This window comes from Entelurus aequoreus, linkage group LG03 (genome assembly GCF_033978785.1).
Source record: "Entelurus aequoreus isolate RoL-2023_Sb linkage group LG03, RoL_Eaeq_v1.1, whole genome shotgun sequence".
Lineage (NCBI taxonomy): Eukaryota > Metazoa > Chordata > Actinopteri > Syngnathiformes > Syngnathidae > Entelurus > Entelurus aequoreus.
In genome coordinates, this window is record NC_084733.1 from 73,774,781 (window position 1) to 73,800,703 (window position 25,923).

Here is a 25,923-nt window from a genome sequence, read left to right on the forward strand (position 1 = left end):
GCTTGCTTTGTTGGTGTTGAAAATTGCAAGTTGCGGCGTGGCTTGGTTGGTAGACAGCAACTTGAGGGATCCAGGTTCGATCCCTGCTTTTGCCATCCTAGTCACTGCCGTTATGGCCTTGAGCAAGACCATACTTGCCAACCCTCCCGTTTTTAGCGGGAGAATCCCGATATTCAGCGCCTCTCCCGACAACCTCCCGGCAGAGATTTTCTCCCGACAAATTCCCGGTATTCAGCCATAGCTGGAGGCCACGCCCTCTCCAGCTCAATGCGGACCTGAGACTGAGTGGGGACAGCCTGTTCTCACGTCCGCTTTCCCACAAAATAAACAGCTTGCCTGCCCAAAGACGTCATAACATCTAGGGCTTTTATAGAGTGTGCAACTGCGCACACAACAAGGAGACGAAGCAGAAGAACGAGGAAATTACAGACATGGCGGCCGAAATGATATACTCATCATGAACGGAGAAGTTAAACAGGACAATACTGCCATCTAATGGATAGCCACTGGAACACTGAAATTCAAGTTTTTTTTTCTTTTTTCTATGTAAATAAAATAAAATAAAAAAAAAATATATATATAGCTAGAATTCACTGAAAGTCAAGTATTTCATATATATATATATATATATATATATATATATATATATATATATATATATATATATATATATATATATATATATATATATATATATGTATGAAATACTATATATATATATATATATATATATATATATATATATATATATATATATATATATATATATATATATATATATATATATATATATATATATGTATGTATGAAATACTCGAGTTGGTGAATTCTAGCTGTAAATAACCACGCCCCCAACCACGCCCCCCGCCCCCTAGTGGGTTTCACTTTGTAAAGCGCTTTGAGTCTCTAGAGAAAAGCGCTATATACATATCATTGACTCACAACATTACTTAAAAGGGAGTTTGACTGAGTTCGCCTTGAGTGCTGCTTGACCAGTTATCTGAAAATTACTTTAAAAAAGTAATTATAGTTATTTTACCAAAAAAGTAATGGAATTACTAACAGACTTACTCTTTATAAATGTAATTAATTACTAGGGAAAGTAGTTAATTACAAATTAACAACTTTAAATATCTGGCATTTTGCAGTTAAAACGTTTCATGTAGAGCACAATGTGTTTGTGTCTGTGCTTTGATCACAAAGTATGTTTTTCATTTTGGGTGAGCGTGTCTTGCTACCCAAAAATGATAGATAACTTGCTACTTCCTGTGGGTCCTAGAAAGCTGCACAGGTGAAGTCTACCTCAATGTTTTAAAGCATGGAACATGAAAAAGTGCTGCCCAACGTCAGTCGTTTGAGGTGCGTCCTTAGAATACGACAGTACAAAAGCTTTAGTCATGAAAGCTGCCACATCCTGTGCCAAAGCTTATCATGGTATACATTCCGTAATTGATGCCAAGGCTTGAAAGTATTCAAGAGGAATGACCTCCGCTAATTGCACTGCAGCCTCTAGGCCCAGACTGCAAAATAGGCGGGAGAAGAATATTTTCTTTCAGGCAATTGCGTTAACAAAGAAAATCTCAATGCGCTCTGTACGTCTTAAACCTGCGGCTTTTGTCGGATTGTTCACTGAGCGTGGGGATGAAACGCTGACGGAGAGACCGATGCCAAGACAATTCCGCCAGGGGATTTTCCGGTTGGAATTCAGCTCGCTCGCCGATTGCCTTGAGGAAGAAGAGCACATTTTGTCGTGGATCCGCACAATAGCTCTACTCTCCGCTGTGTACGTCGACCTGGAATTCATTAGTACCCTCCCCGTTAAGCCGAGTAAAGCTCTGCGTAGAATGGGCTGCATTGAGGAGAAGCACATTTTCCAAAGGCTATCCGAACAACTAAACCCCCCCTGTTTCACTCGCAAGCCCGTCTGTAAGTGATTTCCTTGCCACCGCATCCAGGGAGTCGTATCTAGAAGACGAACCGAAACATGCCACTTGTTTTCTTCCGCCGTATCACAATAAAGTGTTGTCAAGCGGGGGTTGGGGCTTTCTGTTGGGGAATAGGTTATTGTCCATTCAGTATATTTTAGGGCGTTGCCGCTACACTTGTCTGGAAGTTGAACCGCCCACTAATTTGGTCCACATACCACTTCACACTACTTAACTGTTGGTCAAGTAGGACCTTGGTCTCAGGCCAGTGCAGATGGGGATAATGTGATGCACTCGTCTTCATAAGGCTCAGAGGAAACTCAGTCTTCCTCCGACCCAGTAAATGAACCTAGTTGTTTTCCTTTCACTCTTCTCCAGTGCCTTTTCATCTTCTCCCTTTGGCCTTGCGACACGTGTCCGGAAAAGACGAATGTACTTGCGAACCACATAATTTAATCAGCTCTTCTAAGGCTTCATTTACACCGCCGTTTTTAAATCCCAATTTAGTGCCTTCAACTGATTTTTATCTCCTAGAATGTTCTGTTCTTTATTAGTCCACATGCTTTCAAATATGAATTTTGCTTGCTCCAAAAACACAGCCAGTGCTTGTTCCCCCAGCACTAATTTGCCATGGTAACAGCGCCTGGGATCCAAACAAATCACCTCCTCATGGCTAAAGCTATAAATAGTGGTTATGTTGCTCATTTGTTTCCTTTTTTAACTGAGGCACAAAGGCTTCTGGGTAAATATAAGAGGAGTAGGGTATTATGAAGACAGATGTACATGCACTTCAAGAACTCTTAGAAGGAATGGAATACCTCTTGGCTATCGTTAAGATGATTTGCAAATGAATGCATTACCTAGGTCCATAGCCCACATGGTTTGTGGACTGCGGCATGTTGTGATCCATAGTTCACAAAGTCTGTTAGTATCGTAAGTAGTCTCTAAAAGTAAATTATTTGGTATAAGCAGACTATATTTGAGTTGATCTGTTCGTAAACATGCTATGGAATGTTTTCAAATGGAATGTTCCTTTTGCTTTTTACTTTATTGAGATTACTCAACATTTGGGCAAAGATTGTTTTTGGGTAAAAGTCTACAGTATACTTGCCAGATTTTTGCAAGAGATTCTCGCATTTTATTGCCCCTCCACGCATCACATTTCTCCGTTATTGCTTTAGATTTCCCTAGGATACTCCTTCACTTTACTCGCAACTTCACATTACTCCAGATATGTCTGGAAAACTCCCGTATTTTAATCTTGATGTCACATTTCTCCGTATTTTACTGACCTCTCTTCGCATCTTCCCAATGTCACATCTCTTCTTGACTGCTAAAGAAATTTCCAGAGAAACTTCTGGATTCCGTATGGAGTTTTTTACCTTTGTTCGGTTTTTCAAGGGACTTCTGTGTTTCACTAACCTCTCCGGGTCTTCTTTCTTTCTTTTTCCTCATGATTTTTCGTTTGCCCCAACTTTTAAGCACATTTCAGTAGAGATGAGATTTATGACTCTGTGAAGGGAGCTGGATCTTGTTTAGCTGTTCCTTTTAAAAAGACTGTCTCTTTTTTTTGTACTTGTTTTTTTTATAATCAAATAATTAATCACTGGTAGCAGTTATAAGATCAAATGTGAATCAAAATAATTAAAATGTACACCAATATTACTCTATTGGTAGGAATTATTTTGAAATATTGACTATAATTATAATTTTGTTGTGTTTTCATGGCAAACATAAGGTGGTGCCATATCCCCATGCTTTGACAGTGACATTGGTATTTTGAAATTTTGCTCACCTAAAAAATATAAGAAATATAAGAAGGAAATATAATATATAAGAAATATAAATACAACTACAATAAAAATTAGGATAGGGTAAAAATGTGAATACAAAATTTACTGCCCTACCTGGTGTTACATTTAAACAAGAAAAGTGAATCCAAATGTTACTACGTTTCCTTTGACTCTGACTCATTTCCTAGTCCAGTCGCCAGTCAGGTGGCATGCACATGCAGCTTGGGCAAACAAACAGCTTTCAACTGAGAACTGGTTCTCATCGTTCAGTTAAAGGGGATCTATGATGATTTTAATTAACATTTAAAACACTTTCATGTGGTCAAGATCAGTGTTTCGTAACCTTTGGGCCCAATGTTGGGTCACAAGCGCCCCCGAGAGGGCCGGCAAGAAACATCTGTTTCTCAGTTGTTGTCCGTATGGGCCGCAGCGGTACTAAGTTGTAATACACTTTACCACCACTTGTGGCAGTAATGACAATATCAAACAAGCAGAAGAAGTCTGTAGCTAAAATCATAGAGAAGTTTCTTTAGCGCAAAAAATTATGACTAAAGTGATTAACTTAAATTTTCTTAAGTTTTTTTTAAAAAAAGAAACTTTTATATTTATTATTAATTTAGTTAAAATTTATTTTAGCACTGCATTATTGTATGTGAATGTATTTATCATCGTTTTTTATGAGTCGTCAACTTGAAGTATCTTTTGACACACAAAAACGTGTGCGCCGTTTATTCCATCAAAGACCAGACTGAATGACTGCTTACATCAAAGAGACTCAAAAAAGGCGGTCACAACAAACCCCCACCTTTGGGTAAATCTCCTGACGGTCACTTAAAGGGGCCGCACCGAATTACTCGCTCTTAACTGCATACAGTATATGAATGCTAAACAAGAACAACATTGTTATGTGCACAATAGAACAATGACACTGAATAATGACGACAAAGTCAAGTAAAAAGGTGTGGTGAATTATGTTCTTAAAGCAACCGCTACAGTCCCTTCTTTAGCAGTATATTTGATTAGTATTTAATTTTGTAATCAGCCAGATCTAAGCCTTGATAATAATTTTTGTGATTCCCACATGGTTTCATATCATTTGACAAAGTCTATCCTGTTAAAATGTAAGTAGGTTCCCCTATGTCGTGGAAAAGTTGGGCTTCCAGGTCGAAACGTTGAGAACCCCTGGTCTAGATGATATGTATTGGATATGCTTTGGTGTAAATTTTGCGTAGATTTAGCTTCACAGTCACTTTTGTAACTCGTTTTCGATTCCCAGATTGCGAATGAAACCACGCCCACCCTATCCAAAAGTATCATAATTTATGTTTTGAAAATGTGCACTGTTTAAATATATATCATGAAGTCATCAATGCTATTTATTTTCCAGACACGGTCTAAAATAAACTACATACACATTACATAGATTCACCCGCTCACAACATTAGGTATGTCTGCACACTTGCCGTTCAATTCAGCATAATAAAAACTGTTTTTATCAGTTTTTGTGTCACTGCATGACTTACATGCATAACACCGTGCAAGCTCACGCCAAAACACGATTTGATGCTTTGGAATTGTTAAACATGATTATCCAACATTGTAACGTTTATAACTCAGAGAAGACACAATTCATCATAGCTTTGCTTTCCAAAAAAGCTGTTCCAAAGATTCTTTACATTGTAGTCTTTACAGGAGCTAACCGATGTTATGTAGCATGAGACAAAGAACAAAACCCACCATTTCGACATCATGACGACATAGTGTGTCAAAGACTTTCCAGTAATAACCAGTAACTGCATAATTGATAGGAGTGTAACCCCAGCAGGCACAAGACATTGATACAACGTTGATTGTACATACATTGGACTTTAAAACTGACTTTGAAACAACGTTGCATAATAGTTGTATTTGTAAATTGAGACAACGTTGATGACCAACATTGGAACCACGTTACTGGTTGGGAAATTACCAAAATTCAACGTTTAAATCAACATCAGAGCCCAGCATTGGATTAAACGTCTTTAAAAAGCATGTTCTTTCAACGTTGTATTTGGGTTGTGGAATATTGGTTGGGAAATTACCAAATTTCAATGGTCAAATCAACGTCAGAACCCAACATTGATTAAACATCGTCAAAAATCATGTTGTTTCAACATTGTATTTGTGTTGTAGAGTATTGGTTGGAAAATGACCAAAATTCAATGGTTAATACCAAGGTCAGAACCCAGCCTTGATTAAATGTCTTTAAAAAGCATGTTCTTTCAATGTTGTATTTGGGTTGTAGAATATTGGTTGGGAAATTACCAAATTTCAATGGTCAAATCAACTTCAGAACCCAACATTGATTAAACGTCGTCAAAAAGCATGTTGTTTCAACATTGTATTTGTGTTGTAGAATATTGGTTGGGAAATGACCAAAATTCAATGGTTAAAATCAAGGTCAGAACCCAGCATTGATTAAACGTCTTTAAAAAGCATGTTGTTTCAACGTTGTATTTGTGTTGTAGAATATTGGTTGGAAAATGACCAAAATTCAATGGTTAAAATCAAGGTCAGAACCCAGCATTGATTAAACGTCTTTAAAAAGCATGTTGTTTCAACGTTGTATTTGTGTTGTAGAATATTGGTTGGAAAATGACCAAAATTCAATGGTTAAAGTCAAGGTCAGAACCCAACATTGATTAAACGTCTTTAAAAAGCATGTTGTTTCAACGTTGTATTTGGGTTGTAGAATATTGGTTGGAAAATGACCAACATTCAATTGTCAAATCAAGGTCAGAACCCAGCATTGATGAAATGTCGTCAAAAAGCATGTTGTTTCAATGTTGTATTTGTGTTGTAGAATATTGGTTGGAAAATGACCAAAATTCAATGGTTAAAATCAAGGTCAGAACCCAACCTTTGTTAAACGTCGTCAAAAAGCATGTTGTTTCAACGTTATGTTTAAATTGCTCAATGTCAGGACCTAATTCAACAAATTCTCAACGTTGTTTCAATGTCTTGCGCCTGCTGGGATGTCAAAGGACATTTATTTTTTTCAATTTTCATCGCTTGTGATATTAGTGGCATGTGGTGCATATCCTGTTTGTGAAAACATGAGAAGCAAGCTCTTGTTTTTTGGTCGTCTGCACACTTGGGTGTTGTTGGAAAGTTCCAGATAACTCCAGCAAGGTTCGCACAGCAGAGAGCCGAGCCACAACTCTGCATTCCTTGACAGCACTACTTAATATGGACCCCCTTTTCTTCTCGCCGCCTTACTCTTCAGAAGTCGCCGGAGACACGCTTTTACGAGTCATTTCTCACCGCCGCGTGAAAGCGCACACAGCATCACCCCAGCCACCTTCCCCCCCTAAGCCACCGCCGTAGTCGGGACTCAGGAGGTCCGATCCGTAAAGAAGCGACTCACGGCGACACGGCAGGGGGGCGGTTCTGTCTCTAACAAACAATCGACAAAAATTACGACCCCCCCTCAATTTGAATGGCGATTGGATCGTTTTTTGTTTTTTTTTGGAGAAAATGAATAAGAAAAGAATCCCTCTTATTTGGCCCCGGTGCTCTCTCAAAGTCTCAACGGAGAAGGCAGGGGGAAAAAGGCCAAGTTTGTTTGAAGAGCTACAGGAGGGGGATTTTGTCTTTGGAACACACTTGATTTATGGAATATTACACAGTGGAATCCCGACAGCCAAGCACTCCTGTGGTCGTGGGGAATGTACCTGAAAATTTCAGGAAATATACGCCTCTGAAGTCCCATAAACCTTTTGGAGTTGAGACCTCAGATCAGCGAGCATTAAGGATGAACTCGATACTTTAACTTTCACACTCAAGGAAGCAGGGAGAAACTTCTAAAGTTGAACACACCGTGAGGTTACGCAATTCCATACTTGCCAACCTTGAGACCTCCAATATCAGGAGGTGGGTGGGGGGGCGTGGTCGGGGGGGGCGTGGTTTGGGCGTGGCTAAGGGCGTGGTCAAGAGGAGAGTATATTTACAGCTAGAATTCACCAAATCAAGTATTTCATATATATATATAATATATATATATATATGTATGAAATACTTGACTTTCAGTGAATTCTAGCTATATATATTTTTTTTAATTTATTTTTATTTTATTATACATATAAATAAAAGACATACTTGAATTTCAGTGTTCTGCAGGCTATCCAGTAGGTGGCAGCATTGTCCTGTTTAAGAGTGTCACAACATTGCTGTTTACGGCAGACGAACTGCTTTATGGTAGACTAAACGTGACTGCTGTTGTTGTGTGTTGTTACCGCGCTGGGAGGACGTTAATGAAACTGCCTAGCAATAAACCCACATAAGAAACCAAGAACTCTCTCTCCTTGTTGTGCACTCTGCTCTCTAAAAGCCGTAGATGTTATGACGTCATTGGGCAGGCAAGCTGCTGGGAAAGCGGACGTGAGAACGGCTGTCCCCACTCAGGTCCGCATTGAGCTGGAGGGGGCGTGGCCTCCAGCTCCGGCTGAATACCGGGAGTTTGTCGGGAGAAAATCTCTGCCGGGAGGTTGTCGGGAGAGGCGCTGAATATCGGGATTCTCCCGCTAAAAACGGGAGGGTTGGCAAGTATGCGCAATTCAGAATTTAAAAGGAACGTCCTGACTTATTCTCAAAGTTAACACACTATTTTATACTATTAACTAGAGATGTCCGATAATGGGTTGTTCGCCGATATCCGATATTCCGATATTGTCCAACTCTTACTTACCGATTCCGGTATCAACCGATACCGATATATACAGTCGTGGAATTAACACATTATTATGCCTAATTTTGTTGCGATGCCCCGCTGGATGCATTAAACAATGTAACAAGGTTTTGCAAAATAAATCAACTCAAGTTATGGAAAAAAAATGCCAACATGGCACTGCCATATTTATTATTGAAGTCACAAAGTGCATTATTTTTTTTAACACGCCTCAAAACAGCAGCTTGGAATTTGGGGCATGCTCTCCCTGAGAGAGCATGAGGAGGTTGAAGTGGGCGGGGTTGAGGTGGGGGAGTGTAGGGGGTAGCGGGCGTGTATATTGTAGCGTCCCGGAAGAGTTAGTACTGCAAGGGGTTCTGGGTATTTGTTATGTTGTGTTACGGTGCGGATGTTCTCCCGAAATGTGTTTGTCATTCTTGTTTGGTGTGGGTTCACAGTGTGGCGCATATTTGTAACAGTGTTAAAGTTGTTTATACGGCCACCCTCAGTGTGACCTGTATGGCTGTTGACCAAGTATGCTTGCATTCACTTATGTGTGTGGAAAGGTGAGATATGTGACTGGGCCGGCATGCAAAGGCTAGGTAGGTTTATTGGCGCTCTGTAGTTCTCCCTATGTCCGTGTACACAGCGGCGTTTTAAAAAGTCACACATTTTACTTTTTGAAACCGATACCGATCATTTTGAAACCAATACCGATCATTTCTGATGTTACATTTTAAAGCATTTATCGGCATCTCTACTGTAAACCAGTAATGTGTACCGAATACCGTACTTTTTTTGGCACTGATTTGAATCCCACCGGACTTACTGATCACCGATTGTTGGAAAATAGGTGCTATTTAACAGTACCTGGGTTGCTCAGCCTCTTCGCACTTTGGCGCTTTGGCGATCACTCCAGCAGACTCAACTCAACTCAACTCAGCCAAACCACCTCGACTGAAGGCAATATTGCAATTTTCAATGCCGACTCAGCAAAAGTCAGGCTCCACTTTTCCAAAAATGCGTTAGCTTGATGCTAATATACGTTGGCTTTGCTGCTGACATGCTACTCATTAGCATTAGCGATTTTACATGGCTATTCCAACGTCTCCAAATTTGATATGCGTTACATCAATCAACTTGTAAGCGCAATACTTCCAGTATTAACTCTTTTTAGGGCACAACAAAATACTAAACAGCAACATACCATACACCAGTGGTTCTCAAATGGGGGTACGCGTACCCCTGGGGGTATTTGAAGGTATGCCAAGGGGTACGTGAGATTTTTTTTCAAATATTCTAAAAATAGCAACAATTCAAAAATCCTTCATGAATATAAATAAAAACCTATCTTTTTTTCCAAATAGTTCAAGAAAGACCACTACAAATTAGCAATATTTTGCACTGTTATACAATTTAACAAATCAGAAACTGGTTATATAGTGCTGTATTTTACTTCTTTATCTCTTTTTTTCAACCAAAAATGCTTTGCTCTGATTAGGGGGTACTTTAATTAAAAAAAAATTCATAGAGGGTACATCACTGAAAAAAGGTTGAGAACCACTGCCATACACTATAGCAGTGTTTTTCAACCTTTTTGAGCAAAGTCACATTTTTTTCATTGAAAAAAATCCCGAGGCACACCACCAGCAGAAAACATAAAAAAAATGAAACTCAGTAGTCGATATTGACGATAAAAAGTTGTTCTCGCAATTGTTGGATATGACTTTGAACCATAACCAACCATGCATCACTATAGCTCTTGTCTCAAAGTAGGTGTACTGTCACCACCTGTCACATCACGCCGTGACTTATTTGGAGTTTTTTGGTGTTTTCCTCTGTGTAGTGTTTTAGTTCTTGTCTTGCGCTCCTATTTTGTTGTTGATTGTCATGTCATGAACGGATGTACTTTGTGGACGCCGTCTGCTGCTCCACACGCTGTAAGTCTTTGCTGTCGTCCAGCATTCTGTTTTTGTTTACTTTGCAGCCAGTTCAGTTTTAGCTTCGTTTTGCATAGCCATCCTTAAGCTTCAATGCCTTTTCTTAGCGGCACTTGCCTTTTGTTTATTTTTGGTTTAAGCGTTAGATACCTTTTTACCTGCAAACCATCGCCGTCGTTCCAGACATCTACAAAGCAATTAGCTACCTGCTGCCACCTACTGATATGGAAGAGTATTACACGGTTACTCTGCCGAGCGCTAGACAGCACAGACACTCAACAACGGCACATTTGCGAATTATATTTACTGGTTTGCGAAAAATATTTTTAACCCAATTAGGTGAAATTACATAATCTCCCACGGCACACCAGACAATATATTACGGTACACTAGTGTGCCGCGGCACAGTGGTTGAAAAACACTGCACTATACACTACTGCCATATAACATCTTGGACTTGCAATTGTCATTGACATTCAGAAATGTATTACACAAGATATAAGAACTGGAGAGCAGTTATCATAATAAATATTGCAATTAAAAATGAGATTTTATTATCAACAACTGTTAATATTTATTAACCAACACAAAAGTACTGAAAATGTGTAGCGCTCCTTACCGGTTCAAATGTGAACGGTGTTAACGCCGCTTCACCTTGTTAAGCTCTTGAATAACAGCGAAGCATATTCAAAATGTTATACAAGACATATATTTAGCCAGATTATATGATGGAAAATCCAGTTAAAAAAAACAAACACATTTTCTGTGGTATTAAGGCAGAAATGTCAAAAGTCAGGGGATTATTTTCGACCTGTTGCTTTTTTAATTAAACGTGGCTCGCGTTAGAAGACTACAAAGGAGGAATAAGACCCTAACATTAAAACGTGGCAAGGTGTCAAACCATAACAAGTAACAATCTGTCACTTATAACATACAGCTCTATCTTATTTTCTCTTGAAATGTCAATGTTCAACTGTTATATATATGAATTCAGGGTGTTCGGATAAAACTTTTTAGCTTCTGATATTGGAACCTACAGCACTGGCCAGTACCAATATTATTCCGCAGGAATCATATATACTTTTGTTATTTTGTAGCGTGGAATGTTAGCAAAGGTTTGATCGAGGGATTACTGGTTACTGTTTTTAGCGACATCTAGTGGCACAAATAATTCATTAGAATAAATACGACAATGACGGAATAAATTGAACGATGCAGACATGTTTATCACTGAATATTTTCTATAAGTAATATGCAACTATTGATTATTTGATACTTGCTGATTTTGATTATTGTAGACTACAATATTGTTCAATTAAGGATATTTATTACGTATGTCTAGCTTGTGTGCTATTGTGTGCTTAGCTGTCGTGTAGTTGCTAGCTCACAATACCATGTTTACCTTTTTTGTAAATGACTTGACAACATTGTGTGCTTAATGGAGGACATTGAGATGTTAAATGACTGTGCAGCTTTGCACAAGTAAACACTGCTTGTATTGGAGTCCTTGTATCAAAGAGTTTAAATGCAAGTTGATATCATCTGATACTTGTTTTTTTTGCTGATATTGGACCGATATCAATATTGGATCGACACACCCCTAGTAAGTAAATAAATGTTCCTGTATGCGACTCTTGGAACACTGCAAAAACCTAAGCAAGATTAAATACACAAAATATCAGGAAAATATAAAAGAGGAGCTGGAAACAATTGAATTCTAAATCGATAAACATTTTTTAAGAATAAAAATATTTTTTAACCTTTTTGACGTCAGGGGTTTAACTTTTCCACTTGTGGGGCCCACTCAAATATTAACCCTGAATTAGTAATCTTACTCTTGATTTTTATCATCTACAATCATTTTATTTAATCTACTACAGTACTTACAACTAACTACTACTTACAGTCTACAAGCTTATCAAATTATATTAAAACCATGTATTAATCAAAGTAACGATTTATTTAACACCTAAATCTTACGCTTAGGTCAGGCTGATTAGAAAAATAAGTATTAAGCAAATATACTGCCTAAGAAGGGACTCATAAATAACTGATGAAAAATACATTTACATACTATTATTTAGTGCTAAAATAAATAAACTAAATTAATAATGAATATTTTTTTTAACTGAACTGTCAATAAAATTGAAGTAAAAATTAAAGCTGCAAGCAGCGATGGACGGGACCGACTTTGAAGGCTCATAAAATCCAAACTGGAGCAGTAATTAAAACTTTTTCATTAACTTTTAATCAGAAGGGTTCAATCTCTCTCCTGTGCTAACTTGAAGCCGACACGACAAACGCGCTCAGAGGAGATAGTGTTTGAAAAAAGGTGACTGTTTTTACTCAACTTTTGTTTTGAAGGGGGAATTGCAAACTTCCTGTGGATTTTTGCTGGGGGTTGTCAGTGTATGAAATATAGGTCTAAGTGAAACCTACATAGAGGTTTTTGTTTCATGTCTCTACGACATTCCTGCTGGGAGTTAGAGGCAGTTTTGTTTGTGTTTTCTTCCTAGGGGGCGCTAGAGCGCAATTTTGAGTTTTGGGGTTTGGTTTTTTGATTAGATCGCAATTTTCGCCAGTCCTGATGTGTGTGTCCAATTTGGTGAGTTCTGAAGCATGTTAAGGGGGTCAAATTACAGCTCAAAGAGGCGGCGGTATAATAATAAAACGCTAGAAATACAATAGGGTACTCCGTCCCAAAGGGACATCGGTCCCTAAAAATACAGCTTTACCACTTTAGTCATAATTTTTGCACTTAAGAAACGTCTCGATTGACTCTAGCTCCAGACTTCTTCTGTTTGTTTGATATTGTCATTACTGCCACACATGGTGGAAAAGTGTATTACAACTGAGTACCTGCGTGCGGACCGCAGCTGAGAAACAGACAATTTTCGTAGGCCCTCTAGAGGGCGCTCGTGACTGTTTTAGGCCATCGCCGCGCTTTCTCGCTGTGCATACACGTCTTACGCCAGAAGCCAAGTGTAGCTTTTGTAACCTCTAGCCTGTTTAAGAATCGGTTTGAATCGAGAATTGTGTTAATCAAGAATCGATTCTGAATCAAGTTGTTACCTCAAGAATCAGAATGAAATTTAATGGTGAATTGATGTAAAATTCACTTCCCTAGAAAATACTGCAAAAATATGTTTTGACTTATTTGGCACTTCTGTATTAGAATCAATCAATCAATCAATGTTTATTTATACAGCCCTAAATCACAAGTGTCTCAAAGGGCTGCACAAGCCACAATGACATTCTCGGTTCGGAGCCCACATCAGGGGCAAGGAAAAACTCAACCCAGTGGGATGACAATGAGAAACCTTGGAGAGGACCGCAGATGTGGATCTAACATAATAGTGAGAGTCCAGTCCATAGTGGATCTAACATAATAGTGAGAGTCCAGTCCATAGTGGATCTAACATAATAGTGAAAGTCCAGTCCATAGTGGGTCTAGCATAATATTGTGAAAGTCCAGTCCATAGTGGATCTAACATAATAGTGAGAGTCCAGTCCATAGTGGATCTAACATAATAGTGAAAGTCCAGTCCATAGTGGGTCTAGCATAATACTGTGAAAGTCCAGTCCATAGTGGATCCAACATAATAGTGAGAGTCCAGTCCATAGTGGGGCCAGCAGGAGACCATCCCGAGCGGAGACAGGTCAGCAGCGCAGAGATGTCCCCAACTGATGCACAGGCGAGCGGTCCACCCCGGGTCCCGACTCTTAGAACAATGTGCTTATTAAAAGTTATATGTAGTATACCTTAGTATTTAACATTTTTTCTTTTTTCAAGCCAAATTTCCTTGTTTGAACTCAGATTTTTAGTGCAAATGACATATGATAGAGATTGGTGGTACATATCAAGAAATAACATCTCGTCATGTTTTTTGATCTTGCTTGCATTTCACTTTGCACACCCCTGCTTTGTGGAAATGGAAGGTTCCAGCTCTGCTTATAGGCTTTCTGTGGCTTCCATGGTGTCACGCTTCAAGACCGCCAGACTATAATGAGCGGCATGATCTGCACTAATCGGTCGCCGTGGCAACCGAGAGGCTCTTTGTCGATGTTGACGCTATTAAAAACTTGGGATAGTTAGCGCTGAGCGAGAGCTGTCGAGAAGACACACTTTGTTCTTTCACCTGCAGGATCACAAGGAATCCTTCTGTGACATTTCATCTGAGAAATAATAAGCGACGAGGTGGTGCACTTTCCACTAGGGCTGGGCGATACGGCTGAAAACTGTATCACGATATACATACAGTACAGGCCAAAAGTTTGGACACACTTTCTCCTCCTTGTAGATTGTCACTGAAGGCATCAAAACTATGAATGAACACGTGGAGTTATGTACTTAACAAAAAAATGCGAAATAACTGACAACAAGTTTTATATTCTAATTTCTTCAAAATAGCCACCCTTTGCTCTGATTACTTTTTCGCACACTTTTGGCATTCTCTTGATGTACTTCAAGAGGTAGTCACCTGAAATGGTTTTCACTTCATAGGTGTGCTTAAAGCTCGTCGAGAGAATGCCAAGAGTGTGCAAAGCAGTAATCAGAGCAAAGGGTGGCTATTTTGAAGAAGTTATGTATCTTGATTCCGAAGAAATAGTGATAGTTGAAAGACAAGCGGTGCATTTGCTTACATGTGAGTTGAAAAATAAAGCTCCCGTAGATCCTCTACTTAACAGCCATAAAAAGATTACAAATATATTACACTATATAGATCCATTCATACATTGTATTACTTTCACTGACTTACACCTAAAAAAACACAATTTTGCGACTTTTATTTTATTTTATAGTAGTAGCGACTTCCTCCTGATAAACCGCCTTTGTTTTCACTTTATTGCAGTGCGCATGCAAGTGAAGTCAAGGCCATTTTGGGGCTTTTTTGGGGTCACATTGGGGCCTGTGCACGTGTACACTGGGGTCTGATAATGATCGCATTTTACTTGCAGTGTAAACAGTCAGCTAGAAAAACATTTTTTTTTTGCACACTCTTGGCATTCTCTCGATGAGCTTCAAGAGGTAGTCACCTGAAATGATATTCACTTCACCGGTGTGCTTGAAGCTCGTCGAGAGAATGCCAAGAGTGTGCAAGGCAGTAATCGTAGCAAATGGTGGCTATTTTGAAGAAACTAGAATATAAAACAGGTTTTCAGTTATTTCACCTTTTTTTTTGTTAAGTACATAACTCCACATGTGTTCATTCATAGTTTTGATGCCTTCAGTGACAATCTACAATGTAAATAGTCATGAAAATAAAGAAAAGCCATTGAATAAGGAGAAGGTGTGTCCAAACTTTTGGCCTGTACTGTATATCACCTGGAAGGTGAAGTTTTACTTATTGTATCACAAAATTTGTACAAAAAAAACACTTTTTTTCTCTTTACAGTTTAATTGTTTTAAATAAATGTAACGTTTGGACACACTTTCTCATTTCAATGCATTTGCTTTATTCTCCTGACTATTTACACTGTAGATGGTCACTGAAGGTATCAAAACTATGACACCTGTGAAGTGAAAACCCTTTCAGGTGACTACCTCTTGAAGCTCATCGAGAGAATGCCAAGAGTGTGCAAAGCAGTAATCAGAGCAAAGGGTGGCTATTTTGAAGAAACTAGAATATAAAACATGTTTTCAGTTATTTCACCTTTTTTTTTTGTTAAGTACATAACTCCACATGTGTTCATTCATAGTTTTGATGCCTTCAGTGACAATCTACAATGTAAATAGTCATGAAAATAAAGAAAACGCATTGAATGAGGAGAAGGTGTGTCCAAACTTTTGGCCTGTACTGTATATCACCTGGAAGGTGAAGTTTTACTTACTGTATCACAAAATGTGTAAAAAAAAACAACACTTTTTTTTTTCTCTTTACAGTTTAATTGTTTTAAATAAAAGTAAAGTTTGTACACACTTTCTCATTTCAATGCGTTTTCTGTATTTTCCTGACTATTTACACTGTAGATCAGTGGTCCCCAACCTTTTTGTAGCTGCGGACCGGTCAATGCTTGAAAATTTGTCCCACGGACCGGGGGGAGGGGGTGAAATTAAAAATAAATAAATAAATATATATATATATATTTTTTCTTTTTCATAAAGAAATACAAACATGTATACTTACGGACTGTATCCCTGCAGACTGTATTGATCTATATTGATATATAATGTATGTATTGTGTTTTTAATGTTGATTTAATTAAAAAAAAAAAAAAAAAAAAAAAATATATATATATATATATATATATATTTCTTGTGCGGTCTGCGGCCCGGTGGTTGAGGACCACTGCTGTAGATGGTCACTGAAGGCATCAAAACTATGACACCTGTGAAGTGAAAACCCTTTCAGGTGACTACCTCTTGAAGCTCATCGAGAGAATGCCAAGAGTGTGCAAAACAGTAATCAGAGCAAAGGGTGGCTATTTTAAAGAAAACTAGAATATAAATCATGTTTTCAGTTATTTCACCTTTTTTTTTGCTAAGTACATAACTCCACGTGTTCATTCATAGTTTTGATGCCTTCAGTGACAATCTACAATGTAAATAGTCATGAAAATTAAGAAAACACATTGAATGAGGAGAAGGTGTTTCCTAACTTTTGGCCTGTACTGTATTTTGATATCGTTTTATCGGCCCAGCCCTACTTTCCACTCTTGCAAAAAGGTCCGAATAGTGGCGAAGTGACTTGAGGAAGCGCACGGTCATTTCTGCACGCAGCCAGGAATTCCTGAGCGGCGTGCTAAAACGCGCTTCTGCCGAGTCTATAAACACCTCTGCTCTACACGGGGTCACACTTACGCAACATTGCGAGCAAAAGGCTGCGGCAAGATTATTCCAAGCGAGACCCACCCAAGCGGGACCTCGGCACAGAGGCCCGCTTTGTGTCCCCCGCCGCTCGTAAACTGGAGCCGGGGCCTGGATTGGCCACAATGCTTCTGTTCACACTACTGTTTGTTTTACAGTGTTGTTATATGTGCAAGTGAGATCACCAGCGCAGCCTTTTTGGACTTGGTTTGCTCGCCTTATTTGGACTTTTCCTGGGGGGAAGTCCCGGCGTGTCAACTGCTTCTGTACTTGCAACACAGTACGTCTTTGTGACGGAGCAAAGTGAACGCGGAAATATTTCCACGGGAGAACATGCGGCCTTTGTCTGGTGACGTTAACAAATCACGACATTTGGCTTCCAAGTGAGTATAGCAGTCGTGTTGTGTCAGGGTGACCTCCTCACTTCTCTTGTAATTTCTCTCAAATGCACTAACATGCTGAACAGAATCCATTTTAGCATTTAGAAGCAGTTTTTCCCTGCAGAGAGAACATTTCTCACGTACTGTAGCTCGTTAATTACACCTGTGGCACCCAGGGCTGATTTAACCTCAACATCCCCCTCATGTTCGTGAATGTCCGCCCTGAGATCGGTAGGTTGTGAGTTCAAACCCCAGCCAAGTCATATCAAAGACCACAGAAATGGGACCCATTACCTCCCTGCTTGGCACTCAGCATCAAGGGTTGGAATTGGGGGTTAAATCACCAAAAATGATTCCCGGGCGTGGCCACCGCTGCTGCTCACTGCTCCCCTCACCTCCCAGGGGGTGATCATTGGTACTTTAACTTTAACTTTACATCATGGAAGCCAGTCAACTTCAAGCAAAGTTCTGGCAATCCAGGTGAGTGCCTGTGTTTTAGCTCAGTAGTAGTATGCTGGTCTCTCACACAGGGCAGTAGGAAAAAAGAGAGAGCGCGTACACGATCGCGAGACGAAGCCGAGCTGTTTCGGTATTGACAACTATGAACACCAATCGTTGCATTCCGTCGTCAAAATCGGGGTGGGGCCCCTGATTGGGTGGGGCCCCCTGCATTAAGGCGACCTAAGTCGCTTCGTGACATGTTAGCATACATGTAGGTATGTGACAGTATGAAAATGTTATATTCCTGAGTGGATCTCACATGAGAGGAAAAAAGGGGGCGTCATTATTTTGCAATGCAGCCTGCTGAAGATGATGGAAAGCGCCACTCGACATAGAAACTGACGCTTTGGTCAGAGTTAGACAGTTCTCTGCCATTTGGCTACTAAAGTGGATCGTGCAACCCCCCCAAATTTGTCACGTTTCACGTGTCAGGTAAACCCCGATGAATGGGGCCATATGAATTCCCTTTCTACTCTATCACGGCTATTGTGTTTCGGTATTGACAACTATGAACACCAATCGTTGCATTCCGTCGTCAAAATCGGGGTGGGGCCCCCTGATTGGGTGGGGCCCCCTGCATTAAGGCGACCTAAGTCGCTTCGTGACATGTTAGCATACATGTAGGTATGTGACAGTATGAAAATGTTATATTCCTGAGTGGATCTCACATGAGAGGAAAAAAGGGGGCGTCATTATTTTGCCATGCAGCCTGCTGAAGATGATGGAAAGCGCCACTCGACATAGAAACTGACGCTTTGGTCAGAGTTAGACAGTTCTCTGCCATTTGGCTACTAAAGTGGATCGTGCAACCCCCCCCCAAATTTGTCACGTTTCACGTGTCAGGTAAACCCCGATGAATGGGGCCATATGAATTCCCTTTCTACTCTATCACGGCTATTGTGTTTCGGTATTGACAACTATGAACACCAATCGTTGTATTCTGTCGTCAAAATCGGGGCAGGGGGGGGGCGGGCCCTGATTGGGTGGGGCCCCCTGATTGGGTGGGGCCCCCTTCATTAAGGCGACCTAAGTCACTTTGTGACATGTTAGATTACATGTAGGTATGTGACAGTATGAAAATGTTATATTCCTGAGTGGATCTCACGTGAGAGGAAAAAAGGGGGCGTCATTATTTTGCAATGCAGCCTGCTGAAGATGATGGAAAGCGCCACTCGACATAGAAACTGACGCTTTGGTCAGAGTTAGACAGTTCTCTGCCATTTGGCTACTAAAGTGGATCGTGCAACCCCCCCCAAATTTGTCACGTTTCACGTGTCAGGTAAACCCCGATGAATGGGGCCATATGAATTCCCTTTCTACTCTATCACGGCTATTGTGTTTCGGTATTGACAACTATGAACACCAATCGTTGCATTCTGTCGTCAAAATCGGGGCAGGGGGGGCGGGCCCTGATTGGGTGGGGCCCCCTGATTGGGTGGGGCCCCCTTCATTAAGGCGACCTAAGTCACTTTGTGACATGTTAGATTACATGTAGGTATGTGACAGTATGAAAATGTTATATTCCTGAGTGGATCTCGCGTGAGAGGAAAAAGGGGGCGTCATTATTTTGCAATGCAGCCTGCTGAAGATGATGGAAAGCGCCACTCGACATAGAAACTGATGCTTTGGTCAGAGTTAGACAGTTCTCTGCCATTTGGCTACTAAAGTGGATCGTGCAACCCCCCCCAAATTTGTCACGTTTCACGTGTCAGGTAAACCCAGATGAATGGGGCCATATGAATTCCCTTTCTACTCTATCACGGCTATTGTGTTTCGGTATTGACAACTATGAACACCAATCGTTGCATTCCGTCGTCAAAATCGGGGTGGGGCCCCCTGCATTAAGGTGACCTAAGTCGCTTTGTGACATGTTAGCATACATGTAGGTATGTGACAGTATGAAAATGTTATATTCCTGAGTGGATCTCGCGTGAGAGGAAAAAAGAAGGCGTCACTATTTTGCAGTGCAGCCTGCTGAAGATGATGGAAAGCGCCACTCTACATAGAAACTGACGCTTTGGTCAGAGTTGGAATTGCCAGAAAACACATTTTAAGATATTCAACAGTCCACTGCCATTCGGCGACTAAAGTGGATCGTGCAATTCCCCCCCATTTGTCACGTTTCACGTGTCAGGTAAACCCAGATGAATGGAACCATATGAATTCCCTTTCTACTCTATCAAACGTAGGGAGAAGCACAGAGCGCCAACAAACCTTAAAGGCAGTCATATAATATCTACGGCTTTTCACACACACAAGTGAATGCAAGGCATACTTGGTCAACAGCCATACAGGTCACACTGAGGGTGGACGTATAAACAACTTTAACACTGTTACAAATATGCGCCACACTGTGAACCCACACCAAACAAGAATGACAAACACATTTCGGGTGAACATCCGCACCGTAACACAACATAAACACAACAGAACAAATACCCAGAACCCCTTGCAGCACTAACCCTTCCGGGACGCTACAATATACACCTCCACTACCCCAACTCAACCCCGCCCCCCCAATCCCGCCCACCTCAACCTCCTCATGCTCTCTCAGGGAGAGCATGTCCCAAATTCCAAGCTGCTGTTTTGAGGCATGTTAAAAAAAATAATGCACTTTGTGACTTCAATAATAAATATGGCAGTGCCATGTTGGCATTTTTTTCCATAACTTGAGTTGATTTATTTTGGAAAACCTTGTTACATTGTTTAATGCATCCAGCGGGGCATCACAACAAAATTAGGCATAATAATGTGTTAACTCCACGACTGTATATATCGGTATCGGTTGATATCGGAATCGGTAATTAAGAGTTGGACAATATCGGAATATCGAAAATCGTCAAAAAAGCCATTATCGTACATCTCTAATCAAAATCAAATTACAGGATGTACTAATGTACTAATATCATGTGGTTTATTTTATTTTTTTACATACATCGCATAATCTACATAGATACAAAGAATTGCTATTGCGACATCTACTGGACACATTTGCAACAGCAGTTTCTTTCATTCAAAAATTTAGGCTCATTTTTATACTTATAGCAAACTCATCCCGCGGGCCGGATAAAACCTCTTGGCGGGCCTGATCCAGCCCGTGGGCCTTACATTTGAAACCCCTGGTCTAAATCAATTCAAGTATTTTTTTTTTATTTGTCAGGAACTTCAGGTGTGAAGCACAATAAATGTCAATCGGATACATACAATTATTAAGTGCCATAAATACATCATTTATTAGATATGTTAGAAATGTTCAGAATTAATCGAGTCTATAAGATTGATACAATTCCAGGAGTTAATCAATAATCAATAATACAAACACATCATCATAAAATACTGGTTTCTTTTTGAGAAAGTTAGATATGGTGTTTGTTTTTATCGCTCCTTTTTTAAATTTTTTTTACTATCCTTTGTTTTCACAATATTAATTTTTTATCCGCACTGGGCCTGTCCTTGCTTTTAAATGGACAAAAGTTTGATAATTTTTTTGTAACAGACCAATGAGCACCACAGAGACAGTTTGAATAAATATCACTGACTGAGTGAGTCATCTTTGTTAGTTATACTGTGTATCTTAAGATCAATTGAAAAGCAGGTGGCTAAGGTCCCTTCTACACTAAGGTTATCCATGGTAAATCCCACCTAACCTTATCCTTGTCCACACACACACAATGGTTGTTTAAGACCCCCTGCCCCCCTCCGTCCGCCGGCGCAGCGCGACCTAGTACGCATGCGCGGAAAATGCACATGTTCAACGCGCAATTTCTTAAATTAAATGTAACTTATCTGAACAATATCCTGTGTTGTGGTATTTCAATTAACTGCTATCCAGTGTGCTGTGGGGCCCTATTGTAGTGAATCACACCTGAGCCATCATAAATTAATCAAATCTTTAATAAACACGTGAAAGTAAACAACAGTCTATCTCGGGATCTAGATATCTGGTCAGGACACTCCTCACTCTTTTGCCTTGAACTTCATTATCCATTTGTTTTTGGTGACTTTATATACTCTGGACCTGTCAATCAATCAATCAATCAATCAATCAATGTTTACTTATATAGCCCTAAATCACGAGTGTCTCAAAGGGCTGCACAAGCTACAACGACGTCCTCGGCTCAGATCCCACATCAACCTAGACGTTGAGTCCACGACAAACATGGCGGACAATAACTGACAAAGTCTGCTTCGCCAGTCTAAATGCATTGGACGTTTTCCGTAGTCTTCACTCGACGGCCGTGTAATACAAAGCACACGCCACCTTTTTGGCGGGCGTTTGGAAGACTCCCGGGAGGATCGGCGGGCCAGCTTTAGTGTTAATTTGATATCGCCTCAAGGGCCAAGTGAAATTACACGGCGGACCAAATTTGGCCCGCGGGCCAGAGTTTGACACCCATGGTTTAAGGCAGGGGTGGGCAATTAATTTTCACCGGGGGCCGCATAAGCAACCCGAGCACTGCTGGAGGGCCACACGACAATATTTCAATGAAATTTTGCTCAATATTATTTTTGATAAATAATAATGATGATAATAATAATAATAATAATTAATAATAATAATAATAATAATTTAATTTAACCTAACTTAACTTTATACAAAAGCAGATTGCTTTTGATGGTCACTTTATCCTGCATTATCCAACATTTTTCCCCGTCAGATTTGGACAACCATCTGTTGTTAAAAATAGTTTTTAATCATATTTATTTTATATTGTTTTTTATATTGGTTTTATATGTAATTGTTTTTTCTTTTTATTCAGTCATTCGTGGAGCTAAGGATAATATTTGAATATTGTTTTTAATATTGTTGTGCAGCACTTTGGAAACATTTTGTTGTTTAAATGTGCTATATAAATAAAGTGGATTGGATTGTCACACCTGCCAGCTTGTCCCATTTCAGTCCTAACATGTCCAAATACGCATTTACCTATGTGAACAAGTCATTACCTGTGGTTGTCTCTTTAATTGACTGCATGGCTGCCAGCTACTCCGTGATTTGAAAGTCGGCAGTTATCCCACGTAAGAAGAAGAGCAGCTGGGCGGTGTCACGTACATCACAGCTCTCATCCAAAGTTAGCGAAAAATAGTCCATGTCTCCGGGCATACAGCGCAACAAAGTCCAATAAGCACTCCTTAATAAACTCTCCGTCAGAAAACGCCTTACTTTTTCTGGCGCTTTTGTGAGAAATGACGAAACTTGTCCTGACGGCTGCATCTCTGGGGGTGTGAAATATGGCAAAAAGTCCTTGTTGGGTTTGCAGTTTTACCATCAACGCATCGGCCTCCCTTGCGCGCGCTTCATCAGACACATTCCGGTATTTTCCCTCGTGTTTCTTCTTGTAGTGGCGATTAAAATGATATTCTTTAAACACAGCAACCTGTGTACCACACATTAAGCACACAGCTTTACCATTAATTTATGTAAAGAAATACTTGGCAGTCCATGTCTTGTTGAAAACACGACATTCGTCATCAACTTTTCTTTTTTTAGCGTCTCATCACTTGTCTCTATGCACCTTCACTCACAGGTTCCCCCCGGACTAACGGCATAAATAACACATTTCAAAATAAAAGCAGCACAGTTGTGTTGCGCGCACGACATAGATGTTTTTTAAACTTTATTTTGTAATTTGTGATTGCGCCGTTCAATTCACTCACAATCGCACACGCACATACGTCCACACGGAAGTCATACAAATAACGCTTTTCAAAACAAAAGCAGCACCGTTGTATTGCACACTCGACATAGATACTTTTTGAAATGTATTTTGTAATTTATGATTGGCCTCACGCGGGCCGGACAGGGATGCGGCCCGCGGGCCGTACAATGCCCAGGTCTGGTTTAAGGGGTTATCCGGCTCAGTGTAGACATAGCCTAAATTAGAGCCACTGAATGTTTTTTGCTACATAATCGGATTAGTCGACTAATCGTTAAGATAATCGCTGACTAGTCGCAGCCTGAGCTAGTTGTATAAGTTATTGTGACTTTTTGGCCAAACGGAACAAGGGAAGTTGATGTTACTGCTGCAGTTCTGAAAAATGTGGGTCTTTCTGTTGACGCAGCCGTCCTGAGATTGAGTGAATTTGTCAAACGGTTTGTTTTGGCTTTGTTTTGGTCTATCATCAAGCCGGTGGGCGTATTGAATGAATGCGCGTGCTAGCTTTAATCCTAAACGCCTCATCTCATTGCTCACAGTCGTTCCTGACATGTGAATGGCGGCATTCACAGCTAGCAGTGATGCGAGTGGGCCCCCCCGCAGCTACAGTTATGACTTGGGAGTGTGAGCATCCGTCACTTTGCCGCTAATTACCATCGTTTGACATTGGGCTTTTCACTAGTTTTTTTTTTTTTACGGTCGGAATTATGCAAAAAATAAATAAAGACCGGATGGTAAATTGCACTTCACTGTCATAAATCCTTCTAAGAGAAATGTCAGCTGGGTGAATTGAAACGCTGGAAACTTCTACTACTGTACGGTATTTGATGCTTGGGTTTCCCCAGACAGATCTCATAAATTCACCATCAGGAATTCCATAGGTTCTGTTTTCGTTTAAACTCTTTCAACACTTTTGTGACCTTTCCATATTTTTGTACCGTACATAAAACAGGTTCAAAAGGTAAAGTCTGTCTCCAAAATCGTATGAAAAATAGCTAGGAATGTCTCAGAGTGACAATTATTCTGTGACTGTTTTCTGGTTTGGGTTACGCCTTCTCATAACTTTTATCCGGTTTGATCGATTCTCGCCTTGCCCTGAGTTGTCTTCGAGTCTAAAGTTGTGTTTTTGCATCTAAGTTACACTAAAGTCCCTTCACTGTTTCCAACCACGTTTGCTATATGCAAAGCATGAGTCATGTTTTGTTTACGGGGAAAATATCCCAGGGACAGCGGTCCACTTTTGTTTACCGTCGTCACCCTTGACAACCTTGTCAAGCACGGCGTTGTACATTTTTTTTCTTTTCTTTGATGTGCCACAAACTAACCAAACTCGAGTTCACACATTGAAAAAAAACAAAAAAAAACACAACCACAAATTGGTTTTGGGAGAGGCACGGAAACAGTTTCTACAACCATCATTGCATTTAATTTAATCTTAAACAAATAATAGACATATAATTAGAAATGTGACTCATGCAGCAACTCACAGTTTAATTTGATACCGACTATTGGAGTGGCGATTCGATTCAGAATCGATTCACGTTTCAACATGATTCTCTATTTAAAGCGATTCTCGGTTACAAAAGCTCCTTTTAGCTGCTGAGGTATGACATTTTTGCAAAGCTACTAAACGCAAATCAAGCTTCTTAGAATTACTCCCAAGAAGTCTGCTAAGAGTTGACTTAAGAGTAAATAAATTCTTAGCTGAAAGCTGCACTTAAAAGTTAGTTATCAAGCGTCTTAGTCACACTTTCAGCGAAGTGTAGGACTGAATCTTAAGTGTCACACTCAGAGCTGAATTACGACATTACTATGTGCCGTAAACGGAATTTTAGGTGACGTAATTTCTGTGTCCATAGAAATGACCAATCACGGAAGGGAATCCCTTGTCTAAGAATAAAGAAATATCTTAGAAATATTTAAGTGGACAAGGGGAGTGTATATTTTGACAATAAACTACAAAATAATACAAAACAAACTAGTCCCCGCCCGCACTCACGCTACTGCTCCCTCTCTTCTCTCGCCCACACACTCACTGACGTCACTCACCTCACACATAAGCTACTCTCATAACATTTTCTTTCCAATTCATTAATTAGGCAACTAATTTGAAACTGGTGTGGGTGGCTCTATATATACTAGCCCACTGCAGCCACATGCAGAAATCAACAAGGAATCGAAAAGTATTAAATCTGTGACAAAAATAATACCCGC

At 40.0% G+C, this 25,923-nt stretch overlaps 1 protein-coding gene and 1 long non-coding RNA gene across 2 annotated transcripts in view; one reads left to right on the forward strand and one right to left on the reverse strand.

The window, feature by feature from the left end:
- Window positions 1-25,923, forward strand: part of LOC133646868 (uncharacterized) — a 229,422-nt gene that overhangs the window by 78,161 nt on the left and 125,338 nt on the right. The gene's annotated exons all lie outside the window — the stretch shown is intronic.
- The window catches only part of cspg4 (chondroitin sulfate proteoglycan 4), a 148,254-nt gene that overhangs the window by 41,312 nt on the left and 81,019 nt on the right, over window positions 1-25,923 (reverse strand). The gene's annotated exons all lie outside the window — the stretch shown is intronic.